The following is a 20,675-nucleotide window of genomic DNA, read 5'->3' on the forward strand; positions in this document are numbered from 1 at the left end:
TTATGTTTAAAGCAACCTTGCTGTCAGTGGCAGAAATAAGATTTATTTTATGCAACTGTTTCTATCTAGGCAGACATACCGGATTGGGTGGAGGTCATTGTGCCTTTGAGCAGCTATATTGCATTGGGTTGAAAAAAACACATTTTTGGCAAAAGAACAATACAAAACTTCTCACCTCTCTTATGAGCATACAAGGTGTAGAAGAAACCACATGTGGGGAGGAAGGAAGTGCTGAAATGTTTAAACGCAAGCACGCACTTCATCAGTTCTTACACTCGTGCAAGTTCTGTAGACCTTTGGGTGTATGCCTCTGTATAACAGACTTTGCTTGTGAACATTTTACTGCATCAATTTTTTATCTCAACCTTTCATTGACGACAACCTGGACCTTATATTTTCGGGAACATACATTTTGCCCCAAGTGTGGACAACACATGGCCGTGGCATGCTGGAACTTATATTGCCTCTGTAGCTTCAGGCGTGATGGCGTGATGCAGTCTTCTCAGGTGGTTAAGACCTACTTACAAATCATCTCCTTCTTTAAAAGAAAAAAATATGGATGTATTTTCCTCTTGTCTGCTTAAAACTTACCATTGGTTTGTTACAGTAACGGAGAAAATTCCTGAATGTTTTAATCATTTTGATTTATGAAAGAAGCCATTGCTACTGAAAGGGTAAGAGACGATTTCTAAAAATGTATCATTGTATTTGTATGTATATCTATATTGAGAAGAGACACAATCATATTGTTGGATAGAGAACAATGGTTCATTCACACCAAGTGTATCGGCTGCATTGACCTTCCTTGATCAATGCAGGCTCAATGCAAGGTCATCAAAAACATAACTGTTTTCTACACAGCACGTCTGCAATTTGCGCACAGTAATGTGTGCACACTGGTGTGAATGGGTCCCAGGAATTGAGCACTATATGGCCAAATGTTGTGAACACCTAACCGCTATACCTATATTAGCTGGTTGGACATCCTATTCCAAAAGCACAGCCAAGATGATGTTGACCCATCTACCCAATGCTTTGTGGCTATAACAGCCTCCATTCTTCTGGGAAGATTTTTAACAAGATTTTGGGGAGTGACTATGGGAAATTGTACCTATTCAGCCAAAAAAACATTTGTGAGGTCAGGTACCGATGTTGAAAGAGAAGACCTAGTCCACAAGCGGCATTCCAATTTATCGCAAAGGTGTTCAGTAGGGATGAGGTCAGGGCTCTGTGTTCAGTAGGGATGAGGTCTTGGCTCTGTGTTCAGTATGGTTGAGGTCAGGGCTCTGTGTACAGTAGAGTTGAGGTCAGGGCTCTGTGGTCAGTGAGGATGAGGTCAGGGCTCTGTGTTCAGTGGGGTTGAGGTCAGAGCTCTGTGTTCAGTGGGGTTGAGGTCAGAGCTCTGTGTTCAGTAGGTTTGAAGTCAGGGCTCTGTGTTCAGTAGGGGTGAAGTCAGGGCTCTTTGCAGATCACTTGAGTTTCTCCGCAGCAATTGGGTCAAACCATGTCTTTATGGAGCTGGCTTTGTGCACAGGGGCACAGTCATGCTGGAATAGAAAATGGCCTTCCCAAACTGTTACCATAAGGGTGGAAGAGCAATTGTTTAAAATTTCCTTGTATGCTATAGCAATAAGTGTAACTAAAGGCAAAGCTTTTTTTGGATTTTGAATAGCATAAGTGAGGTTTATAACCCCCAATCAGTTTTTTTTGCCATCTGTGTCCCATTGGGGTGATTTTTGTTCACTTCCTGTCCCCTAGCCAAAACAGGAAGTGACAGAAAATCCCTCCAAAGCAAGGAATTCCCAGTGTGTCACCAGAACTAGTTTCTCCATTGGAAAATCTCCCCTCAATTACTGTTCTGATGTCAACATAAAATTTGGGATTTTCTTTTACTTTCACTTTCCATGATAATGGTAAACAGGACAAATAGAGAGGGGGAATCTCCCTAACAGGGCCACAGAGAACAGTAAAAACCTGACAGGCCTTCTAATCTCTCTTAGCTCTTTTCAAAGCTAAAAAAAACACTTTGCCTTTACACTTCAATGCCCTGTACACACGATAGGATTTTCCGATGGAAAATGTGTGATAGGACCTTGTTGTCGGAAATTCCGACCGTGTGGGAGCTCCATCACACATTTTCCATCGGAATTTCCGACACACAAAATTTGAGAGCTTGCTATAAAATTTTCCGACAACATAATCCGTTGTCGGAAATTCCAATCGTTGCTCAGAATAAATTAAGAGACGAAAGCTATTGGCTACTGCCCCGTTTATAGTCCCGACATACGTGTTATACGTCACCGCGTTCAGAACGATCGGATTTTCAAACAACTTTGTGTGACCGTGTGTATGCAAGACAAGTTTGAGCCAACATCCGTCTGAAAAAATCCATGGATTTTGTTGTCGGAATGTTCGATCAATGTCCGACCGTGTGTACAGGGCATAACAGTACCCCTCACCAGAAACAATCATTTGGTGGCCATATAGGTAGGTGTGATGGTCAGGTGTCCACAGATTTTAGTGTAGTTGAATGCTGATGCAGTTGTCAATAAAACTGGCCACAAAGCTATAGGTACACTTTTTACATTATTGATTGAGATATTGATCTCCATGATTAAGCGCCGGGGGGTGGGGCGAAACATGTTGGAGTTGTGTTCTGGATGAATCGAGCTGAATCTGCTTTTACCTGCTAATCACTCGGGCTGGGTGAGGTGTGTGGAGGCCAGGCTATCTCTTTCTATTTCTGCAGTATGCTCTGGGTTTGGACGGACCCGTCCTTAGCCTGCACCCTCATTAGTCAGCAGCATTCAACTCATCGGACCTCGACAGCCTGAACGGGGACCCTTAAGCATCTATGATGGCATTCTCCTATTATGTAGTTCAGCTTTTGGGCAGGATTAGGTCTCAGATTTTTTGGAGCGTCAGACCATAATCGTCTGTGTAAAATTACCATTAAAAACCAGTGCTAGTTCAGAGTTACCTATTTGTGGCCTTGACTGGTGCTCACAATTATTTTCCCTTTCCTGATGGCAGTGGGTGAAGCCACCCTCACTTGCATTCCTAAGCAAGCCCAGGACATTTCTTATACGGGCGAAAACCCACCAGGCTGTCTCAGTTACTATTGTGGCCCTCAAGACCCCCCTTGTTGGCTCCTTTGTCTGCATTGACATGGTTAAGAGCTTTTTAATGAGCACAACTCTCTGTTTCCATGAGTTACTGACTGATCCTGTTCATGGAGGTTCACCCTCATACGTTGGAAGGCCGCCGTGAATCCGCGTAGGATCACATGAGAGCTTTCACATCAACAGTAGACAGCAATAGGGATGTCCTCTGGTTCGAATAATTGAGTCCCCTTTTTAATAACCTTGAATCTTTCTGTGTAGGTTTTTATGATCTGCAAAGAATCAAGGATCATCAATTTATGTGGTTTTTATACCAAGACATTAGCCTGTATCTGTAGTATATTTAAAAGAAGAAAGCTATCTAGAATCAAAAAGATCAAATTGTATCAGTTATTTTTTTTTTGTTCTATATAGTAATCTAGAACTCGGTGTACAATATTTCCCTTTTTCAAAGGCAAAGTTTCCAAGTTCCCCCCCAGTTTTAGTTGGGTTGTAAAAATGAAATTTTTTGAGAATATTATCGATAGGAAAAAGATCGTGAGGCTTTTATAGGAATGGGGTCTCCTAATAAAAAATGTATTTTTGCTGGTGTTATCAATAGGAAAGAGATTGTGAGGCTGTTGTAGGAATGGAGTCACGTCATAAAAAAATGTAGCTTTTGCCAGGGTTACCGAAGGGTCACCTAAAAATAGGGTCACCTAAAAAAAAATAGTTTTTGCCATTGTTTATGATAGGAAAGTGACCATGAAGCTGTTGTAGGAATGGGGTCACCTACTAAAAATTTACTACTAAAAAATGTTATTGATCAGAAAGAGATCATGAGGCTGTTGTAGGAATGGAGAAACTTAATAAAAATGTAGTTTTTGCCATTGTTATTGATAGGAAAGTTACCATGAAGCTGTTGTAAGAATGGGGTCACCCAGGGGCGTTGCTAGGGGGTGGCTTTTGGGGCTATACCCCCGAATCTGGGGCCAATAGCCCCGAGTCTCTGCAGGGGTCCCCAAAGGGGAGGGGAGGCTCTCTGGGAACCCTGATGTAAATGGGGGGCCCTCTGGGTACCCTGATGAAAGTGGGAGGCTCTCTGAGGACTCTGATGTAAGGAGGAGGCTCTCTAGGGACCCTGATGTAAGGGGGGGCTCTCTGGAGACCCTGATGTAAGGGGGGACTCTCTGGGGACCCCGATGTAAGTGGGGGGCTCTCTGGGGATATATACACACACACGTATATATCTGTATATACATGTGTATGCCCGCCCAGGTGTATGACTTTCTTTACTACGCTGCTATGGGCTCTAGCCCCAGATCTTTTGTAGACCTAGCAACACCCCTGGGGTCACCTATTAAAAGTAGAATTTTTGCCATTGTTACTGATCGGAAAGAGATCGTGAGGCTGTTGTAGGAATGGAGTCACCTGATAAAAATGTAGCTTTTGCCAGGGTTATCGATGGGTGATGGGAAAGAGATTTTGAGGTTGTAGGAATGGAGTCACACAATAAAAATGTTGTTTTTTTGCCAGGGTTATTGATGGGAAAGAGATTGTAGGAGGCTGTTGTAGGAATGGGGTTACCTAAGAAAAATTGCGTTTTTGCCATCATTATTGATAGGAAAGTGACCATGAAGCTTTTGTAGGAATGTGGTCACCTACTAAAAATAGAATTTTTGCCATTGTTATTGATCAGAAAGAGATCATGAAGCTGTTGTAGGAATAGGGTCACCTAATAAAAGTAGAATTTTTGCCATTGTTATTGATAGGAAAGTGACCATGAAGCTGTTGTAGGAATGGGGCCACCTAATAAAAGTAGAATTTTTGCCATTGTTACTGATTGGAACGAGATTGTGAGACTGTTGTAGGAATGGAGTCACGTGATAAAAAAAAAATGTAGCTTTTGCCAGGGTTATGGAAGGGAAAAAGCTCATAACGCTGTTGTAGGAATAGGGTCACCTAAAAAAAAATTTAGTTTTTTCCATTGTTTATGATAGGAAAGTCACCATGAAGCTGTTGTAGGAATGGAGAATCGTAATAAAAAATGTCGTTTTTGCCATTGTTATTGATAGGAAAGTCACCATGAAGCTGTCACCTAATAAAAGTAGAATTTTTGCCATTGTTATAGGGCGTACACACGGTTGGACTTTGTTCGGACATTCCGACAACAAAATCCTAGGATTTTTTCCGACGGATGTTGGCTCAAACTTGTTTTGTCTACACACGGTCGCACAAAGTTGTCGGAAAATCCGATCGTTCTAAACGCGGTGACGTAAAACACATACGTCGGGACTATAAACGGGGCAGTGGCCAATAGCTTTCATCTCTTTATATATTCTGAGCATGCGTGGCACTTTGTCCGTCGGATTTGTGTACACACGATCGGAATTTCCAACAACGGATTTTGTTGTCGGAAAATTTTATCTCCTGCTCTCCAACTTTGTGTGTCGGAAAATCCGATGGAAAATGTCCGATGGCGCCCACACACGGTCGGAATTTCCGACAACACGCTCCGATCGGACATTGTCCATCGGAAAATCCGACCGTGTGTACGGGGCATTACTGATCAGAAAGAGATTGTGAGGCTGTTGTAGGAGTAGAGTCACATGATAAAAATGTAGCTTTTGCCAGGGTTATCGATGGGAGAGAGATTATGAGGTTGTAGGAAAGGAGTCACACAATAAAAATGGCATTTTTGCCAGGGTTATTGATGGGAAAGAGATTGTAGGAGGCTGTTGTAGGAATGGGGTCACCTAAAAAAAAATTTAGTTTTTGCCATTATTGATAGGAAAGTGACCATGAAGCTGTTGTAGGAATGTGGTCGCCTACTAAAAATGGAATTTTTGCCATTGTTACAGAAAGAGATCATGAGGCTGTTGTAGGATTAGAGAAACGTAATAAAAATTTAGTTTTTGCCATTGTTATTGATGGGAAAGAGATTGTGATGTTGTAGTAATGGAGTCACACAATAAAAATGTTACTTTTGCCAGGGTTATTGACGGGAAAGAGATTGTTGGAGGCTATTGTCAGTATGGGGTCACCTTAAAAAAAAAGAGGTTTTGCCATGGTTTTTGATAGGAAAGTGACCATGAAGCTGTTGTGGGAATAGAGTCACCTAATTTCAAGTACGCCATGATGCAGGCACATATATTACTACCAACCGTCTTTTGTCTTTACATGTTCTCCAAACAATCTAGTATGCTTTTAGTTGTCTAAATATACTTAATAATATCTATTTTGTATATGATTTATTTACAGCCTACAACTCGTAATAGTAAATTCAGTAAAGGATTATATAAACACGCCTTGAACCACATAAAACGTACTTTCTGCGGTATGTGTAAAACATCTAGGCAGGAATACGGCAGATTATAAATATGATTAAAAACATATAAAAACTGCAAATTCGCACTTATAAAGGAAATAAAGACGGTAGCATAGGAAAAGTAGCGACCGGAATACATTTTGTATAATAAAATGGATAAATGTACAGTACAATAGGCAATAAAAAAGTATAAGACTTACCTGACGCCATGACTACTATGAGGTATATTTTACACCACATAATGACACAATTAAAATCCTGGAAAACACAGCAGCAGTTGTGTTTTTGGACTATCCAAGAGTTAGTGGGATTCCTTTGTGCAATTCTTGAAGGACCCCAGAATGAGTGTGTGGTCTTGTTTTAGGCGTTTCCTGAAGGCACCTGACCTGCTGCAACAAATGGAGATCTGCCAAATCAGAAATACACACCTCCTTCACTGCCATGTCTCTCTGATAACAAAGGAACATCCCTATGCGCCATTTTGTATGTCTTTTTATGTGGTTTCTTCACATGAAACTGTTCGTACGCTGCTTTTATACACCACACTAAGGCCTCTTGTACACGAACGTAGTAATTTAACGATAACCACTTCAGCTCCAGGCCTTTTCTGGCAGGTAAAAAGGTATTTTTTGCTAGAAAATTATTCAGAACCCCCAAACATTATATATGCAGTACGTATTTTTTTTTTAGCAGAGACGCTAGAGAATAAAATGGCCATTGTTGCAATTTTATACGTCACGCGGTATTTGCGCACCGGTTTTTCAAACACAATTTTTTGGGAAAAAATTCACTTTAACCGCTTCAGATCAGTGCTATAGCCGAATGACAGCTACAGCGCGGACCTACTTTGCTGGGAGGGCGTCAATATATGTCGTCCTGTGCTCGAGCGTCCTGCGCGCCCTGTGATCAGCGAGTCTATGAGACTCGCTGGATCACAGATCGGAGTAAGGGGTCGACCCCGATCCCTTACCACGTGATCAGCTGTCAGCAAATGACAGCTGATCATGTGACGTAAACAGAGTCGGTAATTGGCCATTTTTTTTCCTCGCGCTGATAGCGTGAGGAGAAAAAAAAGCCGATCACTGGTGGCTGTCAGAGGGACATCGGTCCTGATCAAGGAGAGCAGCCGCCAGCTCATCTGTGCCCACCTGTGCCACCTGCCAGTGCCACCTGCCAGTGCCCACCAGTGACACCTACCAGTGCCCACAGTGCCACCCATCAGTGCCCACAGTGCCACCTATCAGTGCCCATAGTACCACCTATCAGTGTCACCAATCAGTGCCTCATCAACAGTGCTGCCCATCAGTGTCACCTACCAGTGCCAATAGGTGTCATCTATCAGTGGTACCTATCAGTAACACCTATCAGTGCCCATCAGTGCCACCCATCAGGGCCCATCAGTGGCATCTTATCTGTGCCCATCAGTACCGCCTTATCTGTCCCCATCAGTGCCACCTTATCTGTGTCTATCAGTGCCGCCTTATCTGTGCCTATCAGTGCAGCCTATCAGTGCCCACCAGTGCCGCCTCATCAGCGCATATCAATGAAGGAGAATATTACCTATTTGCAAAAGTTTATAACAAACTATGAAACATGTTTTTCTTTTTCTTTTTTTTATGTTCCGTCTATAATTTTATTTATACTGCAATTCTGTACTTGCCAAATTTGCTGCAGAAATCTCCCTCTACTGAGTCTGGCTGCATCCATTTTAACTGTGGGTAGCTGAAGCTGCTGCCTGTTCACTTCCTGGATTTACACAGACACACCTCCAGCTCTGCAGCTCTCATTGGCCCTCTTATGTTTCATCCCCCCTCCCTTCCTGGCAAACTCACGAGAGTGACAGAGAGAGCTGTGCATGATGTCATAAACCTAGGATAATGACCAGACAAGAAACAGGAAGTGGGCTGTATAAGGAATTTACTGGCAGAAAAAAAATGTTTTACTATCCAAAGTTAAAACAACAACAAGGGCAGAGGATTTAATAGATGGAAAGATGAAAAAATTACTGAAGTTCCGCCTTAAGGTGAAAAATGTTTAGGCTTTACAACCACTTGTATGAATTTTAATGCAAAAACAAACTATGACCCATTTTTTTTGGTAAAATATAAAAGATGATGTTACGCCGAGAAAATAGATACCAGCATGTCATCCTTTAAAATTGCGAACGCTCGTGGAATGGAGACAAACTAAGATACCTAAAAATCTCCATAGACACTTTAAAAAATTTTACAGGTTACCTGTTTAGAGTTACAGAGGGGGTCTAGTGCTAGAATTATTGCTCTTACGTTCGTGGCAATAACTCAATTTGTGTGGTGCGAACACTGTTTACATACGCGTACGCGACTACGTATGCATTCGCTTCTGCATGCGAGCACAGAGGAATGGAGGTTTGCTTTACTTTTTTTTTTTTTTTATGTATTTATTTTTTATTTTTACACTGTCCCTTTCATTTTTTTTTTTTATCACTTTTTATTTCTATTACAAGGGATGTAAACATCCCTTGTAATAGAAATAAGGGATGACAGGTCCTCTTTATGGAGAGCTCTGGGGTCTATAAAACCCCAAATTTTTCCTTTACCTCTGAAAGAAAAAGATTTTTAAAACATTTGATCTTTCGCTTTAAGGCTTAATGTACACGGGACGTTTTAAATCCTCTCCTTGACAGATTGTAACGTCCGTTTTGCTGCGTTTAAATGCCGCGTTTCGCTGTTCAGAAGCGTTTTTTTTTCTCGTATAGTCAAAAATGTATCTCCATTAAAAACGCCTGAAAACGAAATGCGGCTAAACGTGAGTTACCGCATTTACAAACTGTTACAGGCGTTTCAAATGCCTCTGAACATCTGTCCTGAACGCATTTTTTTTTTTGCTTTCCAAAAAGTGCTTACGTAAACTGCCTAGAAATGACTATAAACGTCCCCGTGTACGTGTACTGATAAGATAACATATAGGAGAGTTCAGGAGCAGCTGAAAAAAAAAATGCCCAACTGTTCCTAAAACGTCCATTAATCAGCAGCAGTGTACATGAAGCCTTAAAAAAGAAAAACAAATTTACTTCCGCTAGACCGGAAGTGACGTCATCACGTCTCTCTGGTCCTAGATCATAAAGGTAATCAGATCTGGTCTCTGTTGACCTCTGTAACCAGCCACGCGAACCGTCGGATCATTTTCCCTGCTCGTCGGCAAGAACAGTAAGCCTGTGAAACATTGGGCGTTGGGACTGGGTGGGTAATGTCCAGTCACAGGCTGGGAGTAGGGAGTTGACCCTAGAGACATTGTTTAACTGTCTTACTGTTTCATGTGTTCAATATCGGGCAAAAAAATAAAAATTTGACTTGTAGCCAGGATTTCCCAGAATACCTCCACCCCGGCCAGGCAGTCACAGTGCATGCAGCCTGTTCAGTAAAATATGGTATCCCCAGCATACCTTGTGATGTGAATGAAATCTGCAGTAAATTTTTATATATACGTCAACCAGATGTGGACATCTCTGGGGGTGCCAAGGCTGCAGTATTTCATACAACTCTGGAATTGGGTGTTTGTGTGGGATCTTCCAATCCACGCTCATTTTTTTATATTTCAGCAGCTGCACAACCAGGACCTAGTTACAGGAGCAGGTAAGTCCCAGGAACAACATTGTTATGCCCCGTACACACGGTCAGATTTTCCGACGGTAAATGTTCGATGGGAGCTCGTTGTCGGAAATTCCGACCGTGTGTAGGCTCCATCGGACATTTTCCGTTGGAATTTCCGACAAACAAAATTTGAGACCTGGATCTCAAATTTTCCTAAAACAAAATCCGTTGTCGTAAATTCTGATCGTGTGTACACAATTCCGACGCACAAAGTTCCACGCATGCTCGGAATCAAGCAGAAGAGCCGCACTGGCTATTGAACTTCATTTTTCTTGGCTCGACGTACGTGTTGTACGTCACCGCGTTCTTGGCGTTCGGAAGATTTGTGTGACCGTGTGTATGCAAGACAAGTTTTAGCCAACATCCGTCGGAAAAAAATCCATGGATTTTGTTGTCGGAATGTCCGATCGTGTGTACGCGACATTACAGTCCTTGCAATATATATTCAGTAGAAGACATTGGATGTACTACGCATGTCCAAAAAAAAAAAAGAGCCCTCAAAGTAAACAAGACGTGTAGCATGCCCAGTCTTTCATGCCCCAATGATTTTTGACCTGGACCTGCTGATCGGCTCTGGCGAATCACAGAACAGCATGTGCCTGTGTTTACAAAACATAGGCAGAGGAAATGACGATCTCTTCTCTCCTGGAGTCCTTTTTGGTTCCAGAGAGAGAAGAGAGCACATCACACAGTGAGTAAAAGCAGCACACAGTCACATAGTTAGACACATTTAAAGTGGTTGTAAACCCATTACAACCACTTTAACCTACAGGTAAGCCTAGATTAAGGCTTACCTGTAGGTGCAAGAAATATCTCCCAAACCTAAATGGTTTAGGAGATATTTGCAGAAATAGCGGCACCGATGTCTACGGCGCATGCGCTGTAGACATCGGGCGCAGGCGCACTGAGCGCGCCAGTTCTAGCGGAGATCATGCCGTTAGTGGTGGCACCAGCGCGCATGTGTGGGAGTGATGTCATCGCGGCTCCCGGAAGTCACTCCGTGATAGATGGTGGCATCGGAGGAGGCGAGCGAGGGCTGATGCGGGGGCTTCGATCTCAGGTAAGTAATTCATAATGAGCTAGTATGTTATGCATACTAGCTCATTATGCCTTTGTCTTGCAGGGTGTATTTTTTTTTCAGAGGCTTTACTTCCTCTTTAACCCCCTGATGCCCCCCCCCCCCCCCAGTTATCTTTTTCACTGTCTTGTCACAGTGTCATTAGTACAGTGTACAGATTTTGTTACTGATCACTGTATTAGTATCATGGTGACGCCAGATAGCATCAACCCCAGATAGCGCCAGTTGCCTGCCACATATTCATTATCACATTTAACTCTTTGATTGTCAGCAACACTATCACAGACACACTATAAACCTCCATTACTAGCATAGTGTCTGTACGGATCAATATCTTTAATCAGATCCGAACTATACTAGTGTCCCCAATAGTATAGTGTCCCCAAAAATGCAGATTTGGCAGGATCAGCCCCGACACCTGCCAGCACCTGCGTTTAGCCCCTCAGCCCCCCCCCCCCCCCCCAAACAAGTGCAATGTCAGTAGGTCACTGTTACCTCTGATACATTGCACACAAAACCACAGTGTTAGCAAGATCAGGCCTGATCGTCTGCTAGCACTAGCAGGTAAGTTTTATTTGTAGTGGTTTAAAGTGGTTGTAAAGTCAGAAGTTTTTTTTTTTTTTATCTTAATGCATTCTTTGCATTAAGATAAAGAAAACCTTCTGATTGCAGCAGCCGCCCTAAAACTTACCTGAGCTCATCTCTCTCCAGCGATGTCCACGATTTCTTCGGTCGTCCGGGACTCTCCTCCTGATTGGCCTTGGACACAGCAGCGGGGCCATTGGCTCCCGCTGCTGTCAATCCAAGTCAGTTAGCCAATCAGGAGAGAGAGGGACAGGGGGCCAAACCGCAGCTCTGTTTCTGAATGGACACACAGAGCTGTGACTCAGCTCGGGTGCCCCCATAGAAAGCTGTTTGCTGTGGGGACACTCAACAGGAGGGAGGGGCCAGAAGCAGCAAAGAGGGGGATATGGGCTGCTCTGTGCAAAAGCATTACACAGAGGAAGTAAGTATAACATGTTTGTTATTTTTAGAGAAAAAAAAAAAAAAACAGACAAAATCACTGACAGACAGGTGCTCTTTTTGCCATGAGTCACACTAGGGACCTGTAAATTTAGTGGCCAAAATGTCCAACGAAAGGTACACTAGTGAAGATGCCTACAGGATTCTGAGCATGACATGAGAGCGATGGGGAGACCTTACTGACAGAATCAGGCTCAGTATATGACACTGTACAGAACAGCGGCACCCTGACAGATAGCTCTGATGACAGAGTAGACAGTAGGCATACACAACCCCATGCCCAGGTTGCTGAGGTAGTACAATCGCATGATGATTTTCGTATACAGCAGAGTGCCAGTACTAGTGCCGCACTACCCTTTTGTGAACTGGCGAGCACAAGCGGCCTAGTACATTCTGGTCTTATACATACAAGCACTTGCAGTATCTCATGGTGATGTGGAGAGTCCCATTAAGTGCAGTTCAAGCTTGTGCGGTGGCTAGCACCAGTAGTGTCCCGCAGACACCAAGAATTAGAAGACAGGCCACTAGAGCCCATAGTGCCCTTCCTGAAGTCCTGTTTGACAGCCCACAGATTCTGCAGCACTCATACTTCCCCTATTCACTAGCCAACCCGGAATTCAGGTGGAAACAGTAAATTTAACTACTCTCCTGGATTTTTTTTAGACATTTTTCATGGAAGATCTGTATCAATTTAAATGCTGAGCAGTTCATCACAGCCAATCCAAATCCGTTCCTTGCCATACAGTTCGAATGGAAACGTATCACAGTTTCTGAGTTTAAAACTTTTTTGGGCCCAACCCTCAACATGGGCATTACAAAAAAGTTGCGGTTATATTTGTCCACAGACTCTATTCATCATAGGCCCGTGTTCTCTGCAGCCATGGCCAGGCGTAGATGTGAAAATATAATGCGGTTTTGCATTTCAACAACAATAGACTCTCGGGGTGACCCTGGATATGATCGGCTCCACAAAATCTGGCCCCTCGTAAATCACTTTAACCAGAAACTTGCAGCCTTGTATACAACCCCAACAAGATGTCTGCGTAGATGAGTCCATGATTACGTTTTCTGGCCACCTTGCTTTCAAACAGTTTCTCCCCAGCAAGCGAGCCAGATATGGGGTCAAAATGTATAAGCTCTGTGACAGGGAAACAGGCTATACACGTAGTTTAAAGATTTACGAAGGCTAAAGCACCCAGAGTCTCCTTGGCGATTTTAAAACTGCCAGTTACAAAGGGTGGAATGGCGTTACCAGATTTGAGGTCTTACTTTCTGGCGTCGCAATTATCCTTTCTGCACTGGCGATTTTTCCCTTTAACACCCAATGCTACTGCCCTGTTGGAGGCTGCTGTTGCCTCCTCGCAGGAAGCACTTCAAAATATGCTGTATAGGAAGGGGATACCAGGGAGAGAGGTGGGATCCGTAATGACACTACCGGGGAAAGTGTTCTATATATGCTCCAGACGTAGGAAGGATGATCCATTGTGGTTGTCACCGAACAATCCCCTATGGTATAATAAGACACTTGCAGAGTTTTTGAAATTAACTGACGGACATAACTCATGGGCTAGACATGGCATAAAATACTTACATCATATATATCAGGACAATCGCTTCTGTACATTTGCACAGCTGAGAGAGAATTTTGAAATACCGAGGAACTGGTACTTTCGGTATTTCCAACTACACCATGCTGCGCTTGCGCAGTTTGGCGCTGATGAAATTATAGTTCAGAATACTGACTTAGAGAGGATTCTGATGGATCCGGACCCGAAAAAAAGAATTTCTAGATATTATGGGGCGGTGGGCCCAGGGGTGGGGACTACAACCTCTAGATCTATGGAACGTTGGGTCACGATTGTCCCTGAGCTGTCGGAAGAAATGTGGCAGGAGGTGCTGGATACATATCTAATATCAGTAGTCTCTTCCACGGATAAAATGATTCAATTCCGGTACCTACATCAACAGTACTATACACCTACTAGATTGTATCGAATGCATAGACGGGAATCAGCCATTTGTCATAAGTGTGGGAGGGCGGAGGGTACTTTCTTACACATGACTTGGGAATGTGTAAAGGTAAGACCATTATGGTCGCAGGTGACAGAATTCATTTCGGAACAGTTTGATTTGCCAAATATTTGCTCTCCCTTAAGGTGCCTCCTAGGGGTGTTTGGACAAGAACAAATGAGTACACACACAAAATTATTTCTGAGAATTTTATTTTTTGGAGTACGAAAGCTTATTGCCAGAAGATGGATACATGATGAACCGCTGACACTGGGGATGTGGAAAAAAGTAATTAACTCTGATGTCTTGATGTATAAAATGACTTATGAAGCTAGGGGGGCCTCAAAAAAATTTCAAAAAGTATGGTTTAGATGGGTTGACTCTGCTGATACCCTGGAAGGCGAGGGATAAATATTTTGCGGGGAGGATGTTTTTTTGATTTTTTTACCTATTTCAGGAAAGTGAATAGGCAAAGGACGGATGATAGTGAGCGCAATTTTTCTATTTGGGCTGATGAGAGGGTGGTTGTTTCTTTTTTTTCTGGTTCGCTTTACTTCGTGGGCCATTCTACCAAAGACAGACTTATGGGTGGGTGAGGGAGGGAGGGGAGAAGTTGCTGGGTGTAATATGCTGGTTGTTTTTATTTTTTGTTCTGGTTTAAAAAATGCACATATACTGATTGAGTGATAAGGACGGCGAACTCAGGAATCTACATGTATGAGCATGGAAATTTTTTTACTAATGAAGGTTAAATTTGTTCAATGTACGCCTCTATTATGATTTGTATGTCACGTCATTATCAGATGTAATGTATACATTTTGACTCTGTGCGCAATAAAAACTTTTGATAAAAAAAAAAAAAAAAAGATTTACGAAGGAGAAGATAGCAGTGTGAAGCCCCCCGACTGCCCAGGCTACATAGGGAGCAGTGGCAAGATAGCATTGGACTTGGTGTCACCCTTATTCCAAAATGGGTGCCACTTGTACATGGAAAATTATTATATGAGCGTGCCACTTTTTATGCCGCGTACACACAGTCGGACTTTTCAGCTACAAAAGTCCGACAGCCCGTCCGACAGACTTTCGTCAGACTTTCGACGGACTTTTGGCATACTTTCAACAGACTTTCTAACGACCGGACTTGCCTACACACGATCACACAAAAGTCCAATGGATTCGTACGTGATGACATACACCGGACTAAAATAAGGAAGTTGATAGCCAGTAGCCAATAGCTGCCCTAGCGTGGGTTTTTGTCCGTCGGACTAGCATACGGACGAGCGGATTTCTGGGTCCAGCGGAGTTACGACGTAAAGATTTGAAGCATGTTCCAAATCTAAAGTCCGTCAGATTTGCGGCTGGAAAAGTCCGCTGAAAGTCCGGGGAAGCCCACACACGATCGGATTGTCCGCCTGACTTAGTCCGTCGGCGTCCGTCGGACTTTTGTAGCCGAAAAGTCCGACCGTGTGTACGTGGCATTAGACTTGAAATTGGCTCATGTGGCACCGTGCAATCTAATCGCCGGGACTTCCTCCAACGGCTTGTAAATACCGGACTTAGACGGGGGGGGAGAGAGCCTGCTTAAGAAATGATGAATTGCACGCAGTGAGGTGGAAGAACAAACGGAACAGTTTTGTTCTGTCTTCCATTCACGCAGACAAGACAGTCCAAATTACAACGGCGACCGGTGTTATTGAGAAGCCCCTCTGTGTCCACGACTGCAATCTAAACATGGGAGGGGTGGACTTCATGGATCAGATGATGGGGCCGTACTTATTTTCCCGTGAAGCCAGATGCTGGTACAAAAAGGTGTCTGTATATTTATTCCAATTGGCTCTGTTCAACGCATTTGTACTATACAAAGCATCAGGAAGAAGTGGATCCTTTCTAAAATTCCCGGAAGAGATCATCGCAGCCCTTTTGTATCCAGAAAGTGCTGTGGCCCAATTTCCCAATCCAGATGCAGTGAATCGGCTGCATGAGAGGCATTTTCCGCATGTCCTCCCTGGTACCCCTGCCTAAAGATCACCCCAAAAAAGATGTGAAATTAGGCATGATACCCGCTATTTTTGTCCCTCCTTTCCTGGCTGACCTGGTATCTGCTTCAAGGACTGCTTCCATCCTTACCACGCGCTAGTGGAGTATTAGTATAGGGTACAGCGGGGCACAGTCTATGGTACACATTCACACAGGGTCTCCAAATATGTTACATAGTCATGAATCTGGCTATCGCATTTTGAGAGACCCTAGTCTAGAAAGTTTACAAAAAAAGTAAAAAAAAATCAGAAATAGTTGTTGTTTTATTGAGTTAATGTTCTGTTGTTACTGTGTTTTATTGGTAACTGTTGTTTGCTTTGTAGGAACGCCATTTAGCTGCAGCACTGATCTGTTTAGTCTGACAGCAACATGTTGTTGCTCTTAGAATATATATGTCAGTGCCTGCAGCACTGCTGGAGAAGATTTCTCATCCACAGTTAAGAAAAAAAAAACACATATGCCCAAGCATGGGAGACTGGGGTGATCAGTGGGCAGATCACTCCTATGCTTTGGCATTTTTTTTTTTTGCCACAGATTGCAATAAAAAAAAAAGTTGTTTTATTGAGTTAATGTTCTATTGTTACTGTGTTTTATTGTTACCATTGTTTGCTTTGCAGGAATGCCATTCAGCTGCAGCATTGATATGTTTAATCTGACAGCAGTGGGGTGTGCTTTCAGAATACATATGTCAGTGATTGCAACGCTTTAGGAGGAGATTTCTCATCTACAGTTAAAAAAAAAGAATGTATATGCCCAGGCGTATTTTTTTCATTTTTTTTTTTGGCAGAGATTTCTTCATTCACATCGATCGATGTGATTGAAGGAATCTGTTAGATTCTTTTTTTTCATTCGGCCCATGGGCTGAACAAAAACAAAAAAACATTGCATGTATGCCCATTATTAGAAGTGGGTGTATGCAGGGTGGTATATTCTAAAAGTGTAAATGTGCAAATAATGGTGCGCTTATTCAGCAGTGTAAATAAATCCCATAAAATTTCTATCTTCACAACTAAAACAGAAATATTAAAACACAAAAAGTGAAAACCATCAAAAATCATCAAAAAAAGCTCTATCCCTTTAAAGAAGTCACGTGACAAGTGACGCAACGTGTTGGGTGGAGCTGGTAACGTCATTTCCGGGGTCTCGCGCATCGGAATTAGCAGCGAGGAGGCGAGGAGCTCCCAGCCTGGAAATTTTACTTGCATTCTATACAAGATGTGGAAATTGTGAGTGCACAATCCTTATGTTTTCATAAATCTTTTTTAAATGGTATTGCGCAGTTAACTCTTTTTTTATATATTTTGAGCAACATCTGAGAACCGATTTCCAAAGAAAGTGTGTGTCCTTAATTACTGGAGTTGGTATTCTTGATGATTGAAGATCCCCTTTATTTATATACAAGGCTTCATTAGACCTATATGGGTCTTCTTTTGAGGTGAGCGGCCAATTCACTCAAAGGTGGATGGTGGTGGTGGTGTTTGTACATCGATTAACTTGTGGCACAAATTGTATTGCATACTTGCAAGTGTCAGGGACATCCACTCATTTCAGAATCATCACAAGAGTTGGACTTTTTTTTTTTCATTATTTGGACTTTTTTTGATGATTTTTTTGATGGTTTTCACTTCTGTATTTTAATTTTTCTGTTTTAGTTGTGAAGATGGGCATTTTATAGGATTTATTTACATTGCTGAATAAGCGCACCATTATTTGAATATTTCTATGAGTGTGAGTTCACTTGTTGAATGGTGGTAGCTGTTTTTTTTTGTTCACATGGATTAATTTTTTCATAAGCAGCGCACAAGTTCTTTATTATAATTATATTCTAATGGTGGGCATATCACACACTTTTTTCTGGCAGAGATTCCTTAATCCTCATCGATCAATGCCCACCCTGCGATCCCCTTTGCTGGACTTGATGCTCCCCTCTCTGCTTCATTTTTGTTGAACAAACAGGATTTTGATCAATCTGTGTATCATATACAAGATAGGTGAGTTTCACCATAATTGCACATCGCTACATGTGAGTTCAACTATTGCCATAGCCCACTAATTAGGATGTTATATACCCTATATATCATGTATCATGTAAATGTCTAATTTTTAGTTTCTTATTAAAACTTATTTGCATATTCTAAATTTAAATAAATTGTTGCTGTCATTTGATATCTTATAGTTTGTCTTTTGTATTTCTCTGTAGCCAATGTATTGACTTAAAACTCCTGAAGAAGCAATCGGCGAAACATGTTGAGCCAACAGGCAATTATTTAGCTTTATCAGCTCTATATGCACTATATTTGTTGTTATGCTGTGATATTTTTATATATGTTTGTCCATATATGAGAGTCAGCATTTGTTTACTCCCCTTTTATACTTTTCTATTAATAAAATATTGTTTTTGTTGTTATATTTGTGGCACCATAAAAATCCCCCCTTTTCGAGTTCTCTCTATATATATTCCTCATCGATCAATGTGAATGGAAGAATGGAAAAAAAAAAAGAACATTACATACAGTATATACTCTGCTGTAACGGATAATTTAAGAAATTTATTGCAAAGTCTTATGCCGCGTACACACAATCGGAAATTCAGCCAGCAAAATATCGATGAGAGCTTTTGGATGGAAAATGCGACCGTGTGTATGCTCCATCGGACTTTTGCTGTCCGAATTCCAGCCAGCAAAAGATTGAGAGCAGGTTCTCAATTTTTCGGTCGGAAAAAGTTCCTCTCCGAAAATGCGATCGTGTGTAGCAATTCCGACGCGCAAAATTCCTACCCATGCTTGGAAACAATTCGACGCATGCTCGGAAGCATTGAACTTCATTTTCTTGGCTCGTCATAGTGTTGTACATCACCGCGTTCTTGAGGGTCGAACGTTCAGAGAACTCTTGTGTGACTGTGTGTATGTAAGCCAAGCTTGAGTGGAATCCCGTCGGAAAAGCCGTCATATATTTTTCCGACGAGAAGTCCGATCGTGTGTACGTGGCATTAGTGTCTGTGTCAAGTTGTCGACCTCTTAATCCGACTTTTATATGGTGTTCTGTAAAATAAATATTCATTTATTTTTCATAGTCTGCAGTCTATACTTATTGTGTTATTCAAAGAGTTTCTGCAAAGTAAAATAACTCAGGAATACTTAATAAACTCAGCTTAATTCATTTCTATGAATTAATTTTGTATTGGAGGCATTGTGGGTGATCGATCGATTAAACCATAAGTATAGCTGTCTAAATGAATCGTTCAGACATTCCCTGACAGGATTGTTAGATGTGCTAGCAGATTTAGATAAACTAATGCCGCGTACACACGAGCGGACTTTACGGCGGACTTTGCCCGGCGGACTGGATTTCGTCGGACAATTCGATGTGTGTGGGCTCCAGCGGACTTTGTTTTCTCAAAAGTTGGACGGACTAATGCCACGTACACACGGTCGGACTTTACGGCGGACTTTGCCCGGCGGATTTTTCGACGTACTTTCCGACGGACTTTGTGAATGAACGGACTTGCCTACACACAATCCACCAAAGTCCGTCGAATTCGTACGTGATGACGTATGACCGGACTAAAACAAGGAAGTTCATAGCCAGTAGCCAATAGCTGCCCTAGCGTGGCTTTTTGTCCGTCGAACTAGCATACAGACGAGCGGACTTTTCGACCGGACTCGATTTCAACGGATAAATTTTAAACAAGTTTAAAATCTAAGTCCGTCCAACTTTTGAGAAAACAAAGTCCGCTGGAGCCCACACACATCGAATTGTCCGACGAAATCCAGTCCGCCGGGCAAAGTCCGCCGTAAAGTCCGCTCGTGTGTACGCGGCATTAGATTTTAAACTTGTTTAAAATTTATCCGTTGAAATCGAGTCCGGTCGAAAAGTCCGCTCGTCTGTATGCTAGTTCGACGGACAAAAAGGCACGCTAGGGCAGCTATTGGCTACTGGCTATGAACTTCCTTGTTTTAGTCCGGTCGTACGTCATCACGTACGAATTCGACGGACTTTGGTGGATTGTGTGTAGGCAAGTCCGTTCATTCACAAAGTCCGTCGGAAAGTACGTCGAAAAATCCGCCGGGCAAAGTCCGCCGTAAAGTCCGACCGTGTGTACGCGGCATAATACTGCGTACACACGATCGGTTTAGCCGACGGTTTCTCTGACTAAACTCAGACGGAATTCCATTCAAGCAGTCTTGCCTACACACGATCAACTTAAAGTCCGACCGTCCAGAATGCGGTGACGTACAGCACGTACGACGGGACTAGAAAAAGGAAGTTCAATAGCCAGTAGCTTCTGTCTCATGCTTGCTTCAGAGCATGCGTCGTTTTTGGTCCGTCGGAAAGATCCCGCATACAGACGATCGTTTTTCCCGATAGGAATTGGGTCAGTCGGAAAGACTTAGAACATGTTCCATTTCTAGGTCCATCAGATTTTTCGAAAAAAAGAAAGTCCGATGAGGCCTACACACGATCGG

General features: G+C 42.5%; 1 long non-coding RNA gene across 1 annotated transcript; it reads left to right on the forward strand.

Annotated features, from left to right (window-relative positions):
• Positions 1-258: 258 nt before the first annotated feature.
• Positions 259-19,277, forward strand: LOC141121610 (uncharacterized). Its single transcript, XR_012240583.1, has 3 exons — positions 259-674; positions 18,071-18,200; positions 18,410-19,277. It is a non-coding gene; the product is annotated as an uncharacterized lncRNA (long non-coding RNA).
• The last annotated feature ends 1,398 nt before the right edge of the window (positions 19,278-20,675 follow it).

The sequence above is a fragment of the Aquarana catesbeiana genome, linkage group LG01 (assembly GCF_042186555.1).
Source record: "Aquarana catesbeiana isolate 2022-GZ linkage group LG01, ASM4218655v1, whole genome shotgun sequence".
Classification (NCBI taxonomy): domain Eukaryota; kingdom Metazoa; phylum Chordata; class Amphibia; order Anura; family Ranidae; genus Aquarana; species Aquarana catesbeiana.